General features: G+C 41.7%; 1 long non-coding RNA gene across 1 annotated transcript; it reads left to right on the top strand.

Moving 5' to 3' along the window:
• Positions 1-492: 492 nt before the first annotated feature.
• On the top strand, positions 493-5416 carry LOC123383492. The gene is made up of 2 exons (XR_006593246.1): positions 493-1824; positions 3967-5416. It is a non-coding gene; the product is annotated as an uncharacterized LOC123383492 (long non-coding RNA).
• The last annotated feature ends 10767 nt before the right edge of the window (positions 5417-16183 follow it).

Here is a 16183-nt window from a genome sequence, read left to right as displayed (position 1 = left end):
CCCCAGCACTCAGAGGGAACCTTCTTTCTGCCCGGGCGTTGCCCTCCTCCTTGGCATTGCTTTCCCTGAACGGTTCCTGCCCCAGAACTTCCCATCACTCCTAGCCTCAGTGAGGAGGCCGGTTGGGTTTCCATTCGAGAAGTCTTGCGTTGAAAGCTGGGACCTCTGGAGACGCCATCATCTTTATCTCAAAGGATATGGCCAGGGATAAGTGGGATGGATTGTCGCTATCCTTAGCATGTAGCTGGTGCCCAAGCTTCAGAGCCTGTCTCTTCTCTGAGGACACTATTTAGCTGATGGTAATAGAATGGGTTGTTGCCATCCTTCTCAGCTTTGAGTCTTATCTTGGACGTTAACTACCTACGTGACTTCACGGCCGTGACCTTCAGTTTCTTCGTCTATTAAATCGGAATTTAAAATCTCCACATTATTGGATGAGCGAAGATTAAATAAGCACTTGCTACACAGTAGGGACTCCGTAGTAATTGTCATACCCTCAACCTTTAATGTCCTGCCCGGACCCTTGTTGGCATTCCATGATGCTTGACACAGAAGGAAGCTAGAGATGGCTATGAGGGTTTGCTGGAACCTTACCAGAGTCATGTCTCATGGGCCGTAGGCCAGCCTGTTTCTAACAGAGAATATGTCTATGTTGCCCCCAAGGATGTGGCTACTTTTCTGTTCCCCAATGAGGCCATTGTCCAGAGACGGGAACTAGAGCATTCCTCTGCTCTGATTTCCAGGAACGGTGAATGACACCGGGAGTGATTAGCTGAAACCAAGGAGAGGTCTTTGGGCTCTACCTGCAGAAGATTCATCTCGAAAAAGAAAGACCTGTTTCCACAACCGTTTCTGCTTTATACATGCCTTTTTCAAATGCCTTCTATTTGGGGAAAACCTTTCAGCTTTCAGCCTTTTCCCCTCCGGGCTTCTGACCTCTCACCTACTTTGAATGATTCACTCAGGCTATTCATTGCCCTGGAATGTTGGCTTTGGCAAGGGACCGCAAGTCTCTTAAAATAAACACAACTGCGCTTTCATCCCACAGAGATCACTGCTGGCTGCATATTTCACACACTGTATGGCAGGATATGTTAAATTAAAATCATAATCTCCCAAGTGAAATCCAGGGCCTGGTTAAGCCACGCGAGAATTACTCATGCATTTCCTTCCAAAGAAGTGTATGAGTAAGATCTTCAGCCATTAAGTCTCCCAGGTAATAGTCTCATCCCCTCCCAACTATCCTAGCCCACAGTAAATGAAACCCATCCAGAAGGAGGTCATTCGCAAAGGAAGAAGTCAAGGCCAACACCCTGTGAAATAGGTGGGTCCTAGAGAGGTGAGTTGGAATTACTTTGTCAGTTCTTTCAAGCGCATCTCGAAGTTCCCCTCCAATCCTGCCAAGACAATATACCCAACCCATATGGATTAAACACTCTGTTCAGCATGATGTTAAATGCTCTGGGCAGTTCAAAGGAATGTATGACACTGAGCTTTCAGGAGCTTAAAGGGTTGTGGGTGATCGATAAGATTAACATGCCAAAAATAGTAACAAAGGCCGGGTGCAAGGCAGTAGTGATGGGAAGAAGCAAAGGCCTTTCTCCAAGGGGAGTCTGGGGCGTGACTTCTCCCAGCTGTGTGACGGCAGAATAAACCTTTGGTTTCCAGAGTATCTCGTAGGTTTCTCGCCTACGCAGTGGAGGATATTACACTAACCTTCCTGAGCTCACAGAGTGGTCGTCATGACAGATAAAGAAGATAAAGCCGCCGTGTATAAGACCACCCATTATGGCTTATGATAAAACAAGCGGGCCAACTTAAGAAGTAAGTTCAACAAAGGTTGTTATCTGGGGTTGCCTTTATTTTTCTTTATGTTCAATCGGTTTCAAATCTGGGGTTGCCTTTATTATTATTGGGGGGAGGGGGTTGCCTTTAAATGCTAGTGAACACATAAGCTCCCAGCCCATAAGCTTCTTGAGGACCAAGAGTGTTCCGTTTTCACTCTGGGAGGTAGGTCTGACCTTGCTTCGTGTCTGATACGTAGTCAGTACTTTGTATATCTTTTGTTAAACAATTCCTAAGTACAGCGAAGTTAAATTTGTTTTCGGTACAGTGATGAGAGGCCCTGCCTTTCAGGCCTCCCAAGTGTCCTTCGTGTTTATATTATTTAGAGAATGTGAAAGAGGTGAAACCCTGATGCCTTTAAAAGAGGCTTTTTCCCCCTGTGAGCTCTCTTGAGTTATCGCTGATAGCATATCCCTGGGCACCGTTAAAACGGGCTTTTCTGGCCAGAACCAAGTCACAGAAAAGAGTTTTCCTTCACCCGAAAAACCCCCAATGGGAAGAGCTCAGCATCGTGGCTAAAACAAGACTGAAAATGCATCCGGCTTCGCGTGGCTGAAGATACTCATCCCCCGGCACACAAGTTAGTTGAGTAGTAGTCTCAGGCTACAAAGACGTTCCTTGCTCCCCGCTCATGGGCACCTGCCCAGGCAAGCTAGAGACAGGGGGACAACTGCCCATCGTGCAATGAGACCCATCATCTTGCTTAAGAAAACAACAACGTCAAAATATTCATAGGGTTAACACGGCTCTTTTCCCTTCTCCTAAATGGAATGTGCTTCTCTTTCCGCTGGGCCGTTATAAAAGGAAATGACAGGCTTTAGACAAACAGGAAAACGTAAAATACCTTAGAACGGAATGATTTTCCCATTAGGAAGCATTACCTTCCCCGAGCGACACACGAAGCAGCAAGACCTTTCCCCAGAGACTGGCAAGCAAAAATGCGGGCCCTCTGGGGTGACATCGTGTTACGATCGGCTTGCAGCTGAGAGAGCTCACGGTACAAGCAGGCATTTGTGGGGCACACTGTGGTAGGAACCGAGACTCAGGGCGTCCCCACTTTCCTACTTATGTGCATCCTGCACCTGTCACCGTACATCGAGAGTTGATATCGTTCTCATTTCCTGGGTCCGGGGACTCACGTCCCTGTGTGTGTATTTGTCCGTCCCACTTTTGCGATGTGGCCGTGAGATCAGAAGTTTTTGTTCTTCTTCCTTTAAAGTTCCACAGTACTTTCCTACCCCTAGTCCTGTTTGCAAAAGTACTGTCAGGTGGACCTAGGGGAACCATCATATGGGTCAGGTCTCACCAGGAAACAGAAGCTGCCTCATAAGATTCAAAGGAAGAGCTTTCATGAAGGGGCCACCCACTGGGCTTGGAGAACAAACGAGGGATATTGAGGCACCCAGAGATTAGGACAGCAGGAAGCCCTTGCCATCTGTAGGCCTGAGGGGAAGACGGGAAAGAAAAAACAGAATCCTGTGGGGGGCTGCTACATGGAGAAGGGAGGGACCTTCCAGGGGGAGGTGTGGTCATAGAAGGATCTCAGCTGCCGTCAGAGAAAGAGGGAGCAGGAGGCATACCTCTACGTGTTCTCCTTCTGGCCTCCTGTCTCGCGTCTCTGCCTCCCATGGACCACGCCCAACCAGAGCCTGGGGTAAGGGAGTCTAGTGATGTAGTCCGTGGGGAGCCTCTTCTCAGATCAAGGAGCATGGCAGAGAAGGGTAGAGAATGGAATAGGGGCTGGGAGGAATGGTGACAGAGAATAACCCTCCCACCACACCCACCACCGTGTTCTAGTAGGGCTTAAAACCTGTTCTAGGGCGGTCGTCAAAGAGAAGCAAGAAAAGAGCTCTATCAGTCCTTGCTTGTTAAGATTATAAACGGAAGGAAAGGGGGAAAATAGGGAGGGAGAGGCGAAAATAACTGATGTTGAAAGGGAAGGAAGAATAAACAAGGAGAGCTGAAGTAATTGTTTGGAAAGTGTGTATTTTTATGGAGCTTTTAAATCTCTGATAATAGTCAGTGAAATTCTTCAGGGGGTGCATGTGGCGGTGGGGGAGGCGGGGGAGAGGGCTCATTAAGCAAATTGAAGCCATTACATTTCAACTCCACTTTTCCCAGGAATTCAGAATCCCTTTGAAAGCAGTCAAACCTTCAAAATTGCCTGAGATCAGTTCTGGTTTGCTGAAGATTCTGTGTTCGTTACTGACCGTATCAGCCACTGGCCAAAGAAGTAAGGTTCCTTTGCAGTTCTAAGAGCCTGGATATATACTTATTTTACAAGTAATGAAGTGAAAGGGAATGAGTCCAGCATTTCCTTTCCAGCAGTCAAAAATAGAATAATTGGGGAAGGGGAGGTTTAAGCATAATTATCTTAAGCTCCTTTAAATCACTTCACTCTTTGCAGAACAGCTTGAAGACATATCCAGGCTTGTTTGCATGATGCTGCTAGAATATTACCGTTCTTTCCTATGAATCCCTGAATTCTCTCAACATCCCCTTGCCAGGGAAACTCTAGGCATTTATCAGGAGTCATCTTGTGTGATTACCACACTCATCTTCCTTCACTTCCACTAGCTTACGTTAGGAGACACCTGCTAACAGCCTCCAGAGTATCTGATACTTCCCCAGGAACATTCCTCTCACCGTACGATGATTGTTTGCTCAACCTGCTGACATCTCCATCACACTGTGGGCTCCCTAAGGGCTGGGCTGTATCTGTCTTGCTCCCCACTGTGCATAATGTCTGGCACATAGCACAATAAGAGCTCCAAATAGTTTGTGAATAAATGGAATGAGTGTCTTTGCCCTCTCTCCGAGGGCTTAAGTCGCTGGAGGTCAACAATCCAGCTATGCTAACCAAGTTTCCTTGATTCATCTCGGGTCACTAGCTCAAACCTATCAAGAAAGAAACAGGCGTTTCTGTGCAGCTAACACAGAGGTGCTCACAAATCCATTTATTTGTTTCACAAATATTTATGGAACGCCCTCTATGGGCCAGGCTTGTGCTAGGTGCTAGAATAGAACCGCGAGCAAAACTAGACAAGGCCACTGCCCTCCCGGAGCATAGAGTTTTAGGAGACAGATGTTAACAAATAATTATGCGAACGAGAAATCAGAAATGTGAAGTAAACTATTAAACTTGCGAAATTTAGACAGTTAAATGATGCCAAGCGTTGTGTGGATGTAAACATCTAGAAATCTTTATGTTCTAATGGGGGGGACTGTTGTAGACTGGTACATTCTGGAAACACCTGGAATTGTATGATCAACGTAACTGTATGCATGCCGTATGGTCCAGTAATTCCCCCCAACAAATTGTTGTATGGGCCCAAAGGATATGGATAAATAGACAGATACATATTCATTTCAATATTACTTGTGGTGTTGAAGAGTTAGACACAAACTAGTGTCCAACTAGAAGGAAGAATAGGAAAAATCTAAGAGATATATTCCATGAAGATACCCAATGGTTGGAAGCTAGATCAGAGCAAACTGTGGTTGATGTGTGAAATATGGCCCACCTCCTATTGTTTGGGATTTTTGTAAATAAAATTTTATTGCAACATGATCGAGTCCATTTTTTTGTGCATTGTCTAGGGCTGTTTTCACACGACAGCAGTAAAGTTGGGCTACAGCGGACGATATATGGCGTGCAAAGTTGAAAATATTTAATATCTGACTCTTTACAGAAAATGCTTGCTGATCTTTGGACTAGATACACATGAAGAGATATGGACAGATCTTAAAAACATACTGCTGGGTTTAAAAACTAAAAAACAGAATGCTATATATCACTGATTTTCAAACTTGGCTGCATATGGGGATCATCTGGGGTAATTTAAAACTTGTGATGCCTGGGTCTTACCCTCAACAGATTCTGATTTTTTTATATGGGCTACAAGTTGGGTGTCAGATTAAAGTAACACAGGTGATTGCAAAGGGCAGCCAAATTCGAGAACCCCTCAGGGGTGTGTGTGTGTGTGCGCACGCGCGTGTGTGTGTCACAATATTTTCTTGATTGCACACGCAAAATGTGAACACGAACCAATACTACACATTTTAAGAGAACACTTAATGAACTAAATGATACCTACCAAACACATTCAGAATAATTGCTTATGGAGGCAGAGGAAGAATGGAAATGATATATATATATAAGTATACATACATACATGTATACATACACACATACATACATACTAGAGATGGGCTTTGCATGAACTAATGGTGTTAACATGCAATGGACTGAGAAATATGATAAGTCAACCTTCTTCAACAGAAGTCCAAAAATGAATACTAACAATCACATCTGTTAAATACTGCATGTATTTAACTGCTTACTAAATATCTCCTCCAGGGCAAATTTGGTTCAGGTAGCCCAAAATGGACGTCGTTACCTTTCCCTTCAAATCTGCACCTAAAGAAGCACTTGTGAAGTGATGGAATTAAGACCTTCAGAAATCTAGCCTTCCATAAAAAAAAAATGGCAATACTGGGGGAAAAAATGTCAAAATCAATGATTTCAGAACTCTGGAAATTAACTCAAAGCCTGCAACAATTCAAAGACGATTTATTTTAGAAAAATGGCTGAATCTCTGAAAGAACAGTGAGCTTGATGGCGTTTTAACTTGACTTACACTGATCCTCATGTCCCCAGCTTTTCAATAGGCTTTGAAAATCAGCAGCTTCAAAATCACAGTAGCTGTGAAAAACAGCAGCCTAGCAGCAACTAGAAGGGGGCCGAAAAGATTTGGAGCTCCCCTAAAAGATTCGCTCCCAGTGACTTATCACTATTTGATCTGGCTGGCAGCTTCCTGAAAAACTTCCATTCACTGAGTTTGGTTTTTTGTTTTTTGTTTTTTTTTTTGACCCGACTCAGATCACTCAGCAAGGAAAATCATATTCAAAATGTTTGTCAAAGACAATCAGTGGCAATTGTTTAACCACATAGTTTCTTGAGGCAAAGGGATAGCCAATCACTTAAAGGGAAAATCTGGGACATGAGACGCCTACAGGGAGCCTTGAAAATCTTCAACATATTTCCAGGTATCTAGAAAGCCCATGCATATGCAGGGTTCAGGAAAAACTTGAGAAGGCCTTAATCTCTCACCCCTCTCTGATCTGGAAGCTATGTAAAAGCGGTAAGTAAAGGCTCAGGCAGAGTTTTAAATTGCTAGAGCATTGAAGATGTTCCCCAACACCCACACGCAGCACTTTGGCAAAGAGTGGTTCAGATATTTAAGGAAATCCTTGTCCAAGCGTTAGCTGGCTACTAAGCTAACAAAACAAAGATTTCAGTCACAGTACACAACAAAGAATACAGATCTATATAACTGATTCAGGAGAGTCATTAAACAAACAAACAACAAAAATAATAATAAACTCTAGGGAGGGAAGGATCTGATTTCCAGAGTGTCCACATTACAGTTATTTAAAATATCCAACTTTTGACCAATAAATGACACACCAAGAAATAGGAAAGCATAGCTCATGCCCAGCGGAAAAAAGCAGCCAATAGAAACTTTCATTGAGGAAAGCCATATATTGGACCTACTACACATAAACCAGCTATTATATATATTAATATATTAATCATTTAATGATTATATAATTAAAATAATCAATTAATTATAATTATTAATTATATAATACAGAATTTAATATATAACTAATTAATTAATTATACAACTATTTTATATGTGTTCAGGAGCTAAAGGAAACCATATCTAAAGAGCAGAAAGAAAGTATGAGAACAACATCTTGCCAAATAGGAAATATGAATATAAGGGACAGAGATTACAACAAACGAACCAAACAAATTCTGGAGTTTGAAACTATAACACCTGAAAGTGGAAAAATTTCCTAGAGTGGCTCAACAGTGGATTTGTGTAAGCAGAAGAAAAAAAATGAGAGAACTTGAAGATAGGGTCAGTTGAGATTATCCAGTCAGAAGAACAGAAGGCAAAACGAATGAGGAAAAATGAACAGAGTCTCAGAGACCTGAGTGAAACATCACTGAATACGCCAAAGTACGCATAATGGGAGTCCCAAAAAGAGAGAGAGAGAGAAGCATAAAGAATATTTGAAGAAACAATGGTCAAAAACTTACCAATTTGATGACAAAGCGAAACCACGTTAATCTAAGATCTATAAATCTAAACCAACTTTAAGTCAGAGAAACTCAAAGACACATTGTAATCAAACAGTTAAAAGACAAAGAAAAATATAATATACGGAAAGAAGCAAAAAAGGATATAATTTGTAATATAGGAGAGATCTTCCATAAGATTAATAGCTATTTTCTCATCTGAAACCCTAGCATCCAGAAGGCACTAGGATAACATATTCAAAGTACTCAGAGAAAAAGCCTGTCAACTAAGAATTCTAATTCCAGCGAAGCTATTCTTTAACAAGGAAGGAGAAATGAAGACATTGGTAATAAATAAAAACTAAGAGAAATGCTTCCACCAGACTTGCCCTGCAAGAAATACTAAAAGGAGCTCTTCAGGCTGAAATAAAAGGACACTAGACAGCAGCTTTAGTTGACAAGATGAAATAAAGAGCACTGGAATGGGTGACTGCATAGGTAAATATAAAAGACTATAAATATGTTTGTGTTTATAACTATTTTTTCTTAAATCCGACTTAAAAGACAATTGCGTAAAGCGATAATTATGAACATGTGTTGATGGGATTATAATGTATAAAGATATAATTTGTATGACAAGAATAGCACAAAGAAGGGGGAAGAAATGGAGGAATATGGGAGCAATTTTTTGGTATATTATTGAAATTAAGTTGACATTATTCCAAATGAGATTTTTAAAGATTTGCCCTGTAATCTCCAGGGCAAGCATTACAAAAATAACTCAAAAATATATAGTGAATAAAACAAGGGCTTTGAAATGATAACCCTAATTTGAAAATACCGATTTAACACCAAAAAGGGCAGTAACAGAAGAATACAGGAACATAAAGAACATAAGATATATTAAAAAATAAATAGAAACAAAACAAAGATGTCTCCTCTAAACACTCCTTTTCAGCATTATACTGGAAGTTCTAGCTAATGCAATAAGACAAGAAAAGGAAATAAAAGGCATATAGACTGGGAGGGATCTCACCTCAGCGGTGCAGACACTCCTGCAAGACATGAAAGATAATTTCAGACCATGTCTGACCAGATCGTTGGAAGAATTGATGACACGAGTAGTCGCATTGACAACCTGGAGAAACATGTTGCAGACCTCATGACAAGGCTGGGGTGGAAGAACTGGAAGGCAAAAGCCAGATACCCGTCATATCAAAGAGGTGACGTTTGCTAATTTACATGGAAACCTGAAACATCATTTTTTATAAGCTAAGAGAAGACCGAATGGAGTTTTGAAACAACGATGTGTAGACAGGTGTTTTATTATAACATGTACATTCTTCTTATCACATGCTATATGGTAGCTTATAGAGTGATTTCCCCCTCAAATTTCTTGAACATGGTAATTTCACATCTTGGAACTTGGTCAGTTGTGCTGTTAAATATTAAACACTAAAACTTTGGTGGTTCCTGCAAAAAAAAAAAAAAGGCAGAGACAATTAGAAAAAACAAATATCAAAATATTTAAATATTTTTAAATAAATATTTAAATAAATATTTAAATAAAATAAAATATTTAAATAAACATTTTAAATAAAAATATCAACAAAATGAATCTCTAGCTAGAATGATCAAGAAGAAAAGAAGACTCAAATTTCTAAAATCAGGAAAGAAAGAGGGAACACTATTACCAACTTTATATAAATAAAAAGAATCAAAAGTGAATACGGTGAGCAGCTATTTGCCAACAAATTAAGTAAGAAAGATGAAGTGAACAAACTCCTAGAAAGATACAAACTACTGATACTGATTCAAGAAGAAATATAAAATCTGAATAGACCTATAAGGAAAAGATGAAATTAGTAACTTGAAACTTCCCACAAAGAAAAGCCCAAACCCAGATGGCTTCACTGCTGAATTCTACCAAACACTTAAAGAATACAAACCATACACAAAGTCTACCAAAAGTAGAAGAGGAAGGAACACTTTCCAACTCATTCTATGAGGTCATCTCCCCAGTTCCCAGCTTGGTAATGAGCCCTTTCATCTGGAAGGGGAATGGAGAAGCAGCTATTAAAGGCAACCATTACCAGTATGAATCCCGTAGACTACCTAAATAGTTATGAATAAACTGCTGGTGACGATTATATCCTCAAATCTCCCCAAACTGAAGACAATTGTGGCTTCCCTTAGACAACTGAGTGTTTGCTGTGCAGATGACGCTCTGAGGAAAAGGTTACTGGCAAGCATTTGGGGAGAAAATGGCCTTGATTTCCTTGAGTTATAGGGATATAGGTCAACTGGATTATTTTTTCTCATTTCAGGATTGCAAGGCCAAATAGAATTGACTTTTGTTTCACCCATGGCTTTGGATTTCTGCACTGCCAATCGGATTTGTGTCCAGGGTCCCTCATGTATGATCTGCAAATAATACGATTCACATGCGCCAGTTGTTCCTGATATCTTATCCCTGTTCTTCTTGAGAGGCTGAAAGACCAAAACGTCACGTAGGTGGCCTTCCACTCACGCTCCCTGCACCACTGCCCTCCAGTGTCATCCCCTCCCAGACCTAATCCCTTCTCCTGTATTTGCTCAAAGCTATATTGACAACTTGAGATAGTGTCCAGACTTTTGAGCAAGTTTATGCCACCTGACCTCAGCTTTCCCGCTGACTTCCCTCAGCCGAATTCCTTACCGCTCCCTTTTTCCCTATTTATGTTTGCTATAATTCCCAGCACTCACCATGCTGATTCATGTCTCTGTACCTTTCGTCGTGATGTACTCCCTGCCTGGACCACTCTTTCCATTTTCCTTTCCCCGCTGGATATGAAATCCAGAAAGCTTTAAAAAATCTATTTGTCACCAGAAAGCTTTTCTATGACTCAGGTGAACTAAATACCCCCCATGTCTACCTCCGTAACCACACACACTACGTGATTTTGGAAGAGTCTGCTTATGTGTCCATTTCTTTCCTGTGGCTTCCACATCTTGTCTTTCTTTGACCCTCCCTCAGGCTCAATGCCTGGCACATCGTGGTGGTCCAGTCCATCTGTGTTGAGGGCGCCCGAACGGTAACAGTACAAGAACTAACTTGCTCAGAAGTTCTGGCAACTGAGGCTGAGAACCAAGTGGCCTGAGGTCCTGTCAGCCTTGGTTAAGGAATCCATAGCAGTCCACACGACTACTCACTCCAGAGTCACAGAGGAGACTTAAAGCTCAAAAGTTTGGGACTCACGCCCAGGCTCTCAGACATATGACACATCCTTCAAATAACTGTGGTATTCCGAGGAAGCGCTTTTAAAAACACAGCCCCGCCAACAGGAGCTCTCGGGGATCCTGTTTGGTTCTGAGCATTAAAAGTTACAAGTGGAGTGGTCAGTGAGTCTAGGCTCCCACCCCATCGCTTCATTGGCCCTTCTGAAATAGCGATATGCATCTCATGGACTGCACTGAAAAACGTTTTATACTAGAAGCCACCACAACGTTGAAAAACATCATTCCATGTGATTTAGTTGGTGTTCAAAGTTTTGTAAAGTTGCTGCGGGTCATAAAGAAAACCAGTGAAGTGACAGTTTCGCTCGATTGCCAGTCTTACTGGGGTTGTAAACTGTAGGAGTTAAATCATTACCTAACATAGAAGCTAGGAGCTAGAAAGGGACAAAGGTTTTTGGCTGGATTTTCTTTATTTACACTCCCATCATGTATATTCTGTGCCCCTTTCTGCTCTGCTATATGGCCCAGGGGGTCATGTGGAATGTATTACCCAAGCCTCCTTGCCAGATGCCTTCTGCTTAGGCTATTTCTACGGTAGCACTCACAGGGGGATTGAAAAGTGCCAGGAAATGGGGGGGGGTACTTCTTTTTTTTAATTTTTTTTAATGTTTATATATTTTTGAGAGAGATAGGCAGGCAGAATGTGAGCAGGGGAGGGGCAGAGAGAGAGGGAGACACAGGATCCGAAGCAGGCCCCAGGCTCCGAGCTGTCAGCACAGAGCCCGACGCCGGGCTCGAACTCACGAACTGCGAGATCGTGACCTGCGCTGAAGTCAGACGCTTAACCGCTTATGCCACCCAGGCGCCCCGGAGTATTTCTTTTCTTGATTTCTCCATTCGTCGGTGGCACATCTCTGGCATGGTTGTGTCCCTGTGAGACTATAGCTCCTGCTGGGAATCTTCCCCTTCTGCCTTGTGGTATGGGTCCAGTGACATAGATTTTTATTGCCACTGCCCCTTCAGGCCTAGAAGTGATAGTGGTTTTCCAATGTCACTAGTAGTCTCTGAATGCCTTAACCCTCTTTGCGGGATTTCTTGACCAAGTCCATGCCTCTGTAAGAGGCTATAAGACTAAGCATTATAATTAGCCCTATTTCATTAGTGCCTAAGGTGAGTGGATGTAAATAAAAGTCAGGAGGTGGACTCAGGATTGCTGAAACAAGACTGGAAGCTAAAGCTAAAGAACATTTATGCTCCCGATAGATTCCAAGTGAATATAAAGCTACATAGAAATGTACTAGAAAGCATGGTCAGAGTTTAGGATACGTCCGGACTGGAGAGAAGGGTCTGAGTAATGGGTACCACTCCCCAAGCGAGAGATCTAGAAGGTAACTTGAAGAAGACACTGGATACCAAACCCTTGCCTCATTCCACCAGGTTTTATATGCTTCCATTATAATGATAAATCAAACCCCATTGAAGCTAGTCCAAAGATCTTAGCTGTGTTTGGATTAAAAAAAAAAAAAAAAAAAAAAAAAAACGTGGGGCGCCTGGGTGGCTCAGTCGGTTGGGCGTCCGACTTCAGCTCAGGTCATGATCTCACAGTCTGTGAGTTCGAACCCCGCGTCGGGCTCTGTGCTGACAGCTCAGAACCGGGAGACTGCTTCCGATTCTGTGTCTCCCTTTCTCTCTGCTCCTCCCCTGCTTGCGATCTATCTCTGTCTCAAAGATAAAAACATTAAAAAAAAATTTTTTTTAAACATGTTACGAGAGAAAGGCAGTTTCGGTTCAGAGAAGAAGGGATCATTCGTAACTCAGAAATAGTATTGTAGATTGGCCCCCTTAATAAATAATTGAGTGATGTTTTTAGGTTTTTGGATTCATTTTTCAACCCAACGCTATACCGGATCAAGGTTTAGAGGTTCTAGGATAGACACGAACTCAATGTGTTTCTCTTACGAGGTACATGAAAAATTCTTTGGAATTACAGAAACAACTTGATTAAAAAATAATTGCCTCACATTTCTGCTTCCAGCTAATACGAAGTAACAGGGCCAGATTAATTTCTCACTCCAAATAACAAAGCAGTGGACAAGATATAAGAAGCAGTAATTCTGAAGACAATGGATATTAGGCAATGTGGATTGGCAAAGTGAGCCCTGAGAGAAGGAAAACAAATGAGGTGAGCCCTATAATGGCTTCAGCTTGGTCCCTTAAGAGATGTCAGGCCACAGGGACAGGGAACCGAAGTAGGGCCTAATAGACTACCTGGGTTCGGAAGACGGAGCTGAGAGTTTAAGGAGACCAAAGTAGCCATCGTTAACAGAATCCGTTATCAGTAAAAAAAAGCGTTGCACACAGAGAGACATCTCTGTCGATTTGCCCACAAGGACCCTTTCTAGTATTCAGCTAAGTATCGATCAGGGGAAGCAAGTAAAGAAACCGCCCAAGGCTGGCAAAACAATCATCTAAAAGGATTACAGGGAACAATGGCTGGTGTTCACGCAGGGCTAGGAATTTTGCCTGTTACCACCAACCAGACCTGAAAACCTCATGATTTACAAGGCATTGGGTAAAGTACACAGAAGTGTCTTGTGTCCCTAGTGGGGGATAATTAGCCTTAAGAAGCTGAATATAACTTGGCTCTTGCCTAAAACATCTTTACAAGCAAGACCTAAGAAATCGGACTATTGTCGATCTATTTTATTGAATCTTAGAAAACATAGCAGTCGTATTTATAGGAATAAAAAAATATCCCAAACCCAGAAAGTAAAGATTTATCATGTCTGGCATCTAATAAAAAAAAAAAAAGTTACCAGTCTAAACAACATTATTGACGTGTACCCTTTAAATGAGCGAATTGAATAATAGTATGTTAATTATATCTCAATAAAGCTGTGAAAGTGTGACAAAGCAGGAAAATAAGACCTAGGACGAAGAGAGAAATCAATCAATTAAAACCAATCCAGAACGGACACAGATTTTAGAATTAGCAGACCAGCACACGTAAAAAGTTATAATAGTATTTCATACGTTCAAAAAGTTAAATGGAAACATGGAGGCTAAAAGCTTCTACATATGACAACTACAATGACTGAGATGAAAAATACACTGAATAAGAATAATAGCAAATGAGGGGCGCCTGATTGGCTCAGTCGGTTGAGCGTCCGACTTCAGCTCAGGTCATGATCTGGCAGTCTGTGAGTTCGAGCCCCGCGTCGGGCTCTGTGCTGACAGCTCGGAGCCTGGAGCCTGCTTCGGATTCTGGGTCTCCCTCTCTCTCTTCCTCTCCCCCGCTCATGCTCTGTCTGTCTGTCTCTCTCTCTGTCAAAAATAAATAAACATTTTTAAAAAATTAAAAAAGAATAATAGCAAATTAGATCCCACAGGAAAAAAGACTGGTGAAATGAACTTGACATAGCAATAGAAAGTAATCCAAACTGAAACAGACAAAGAAGGGGGAGAAAATGAACTCAGAATCAATGATATGTGGGACTTAAAGCAACGCAACATATGTGCAGCTAGAGTCCTATAAGGAGAGAGGAGTGCAGGTAAAGAATGTTTGAAGAAATAATAGCTACCCATTTTATAAATTTGATAAAAATTATACTCTGATCCAAGAATCTCAATGAATTCCAATACCATCGAGGTGAAGAAAGCGATACCAAGGCACATTATAAAAGACTTTCTCAAAACTAGTAATAAAGAGAAAATTGTAAAAGCTGTAAGAGAAAAAAGACACATTACATACATAGGAACAAAGCTGATGACGACAACAGATCAACAGATTTCTTGTAAAAATGCAAACAAAGACAACGGAACCATATTTTTATTTTTATTATTTTTTTTAATTTTTTTTTAATGTTTATTTATTTTTGGGACAGAGAGAGACAGAGCATGAACAGGGGAGGGGCAGAGAGAGAGGGAGACACAGAATCGGAAACAGGCTCCAGGCTCCGAGGCATCAGCCCAGAGCCTGACGCGGGGCTCGAACTCACGGACCGCGAGATCGTGACCTGGCTGAAGTCGGACGCTTAACCGACTGCGCCACCCAGGCGCCCCTATTTTTATTTTTTTAACTGTTTTTTTTAATATGAAATTTATTGTCATATTGGTTTCCATACAACACCCAGTGCTCATCCCAACAGGTACCCTCCTCCGTGCCCATCACCCACCTGGAGCAATATTTTTAAAGCACTGAAAGAAAAACCAAAACTATCAGCCTACAATTCTCTAACTATTAAAAATGTCTTTGAAAAAAATTGAAATAAAGATACTTACAGCGATACAAACGCTGAAAACATTCATTACCAGGAGACTCGCACTGCAAGAAATGTTACATGAAGTCTTTAAGGCAAAAAGAAAATAATACTAGGTTGAAATATGGATCAACACGGCGGAAGACAGAACACAGGAAATGGTGACGTGGAAAATACGTGATCTCATTTAGATGTCCTTAAAAGATAAATGACTATTGGGGCGCCTGGGTGGCGCAGTCGGTTAAGCGTCCGACTTCAGCCAGGTCACGATCTCGCGGTCCGTGAGTTCGAGCCCCGCGTCGGGCTCTGGGCTGATGGCTCAGAGCCTGGAGCCTGTTTCCGATTCTGTGTCTCCCTCTCTCTCTGCCCCTCCCCCGTTCATGCTCTGTCTCTCTCTGTCCCAAAAATAAATAAACGTTGAAAAAAAAAAGATAAATGACTATTGAAACAAAAATAATGGAGGAAGATAGAACTCATAATATACGTATAAGTAAAATGCATGAAGGCAATATCACAAAGGCCAAGAGGGGAGAAATGAAAATATATTATTATGTATGAAGTGCATAATATCATTTGAGAGTAGACTATAGGAGTGCCTGGGTGGTTTAGTCAGTTAAATGTCCAACTCTTTTTTTTTTTTTCAAAGTTTTTTTTTTTTCAACGTTTTTTATTTATTTTTGGGACAGAGAGAGACAGAGCATGAACGGGGCAGGGGCAGAGAGAGAGGGAGACACAGAATCGGAAACAGGCTCCAGGCTCCGAGCCATCAGCC

The sequence above is a fragment of the Felis catus genome, chromosome X (genome assembly GCF_018350175.1).
Source record: "Felis catus isolate Fca126 chromosome X, F.catus_Fca126_mat1.0, whole genome shotgun sequence".
NCBI classification, from domain to species: domain Eukaryota; kingdom Metazoa; phylum Chordata; class Mammalia; order Carnivora; family Felidae; genus Felis; species Felis catus.
Note: the sequence above shows the minus strand (reverse complement) of the source record. Positions and strands in the feature narration are given on the sequence as shown.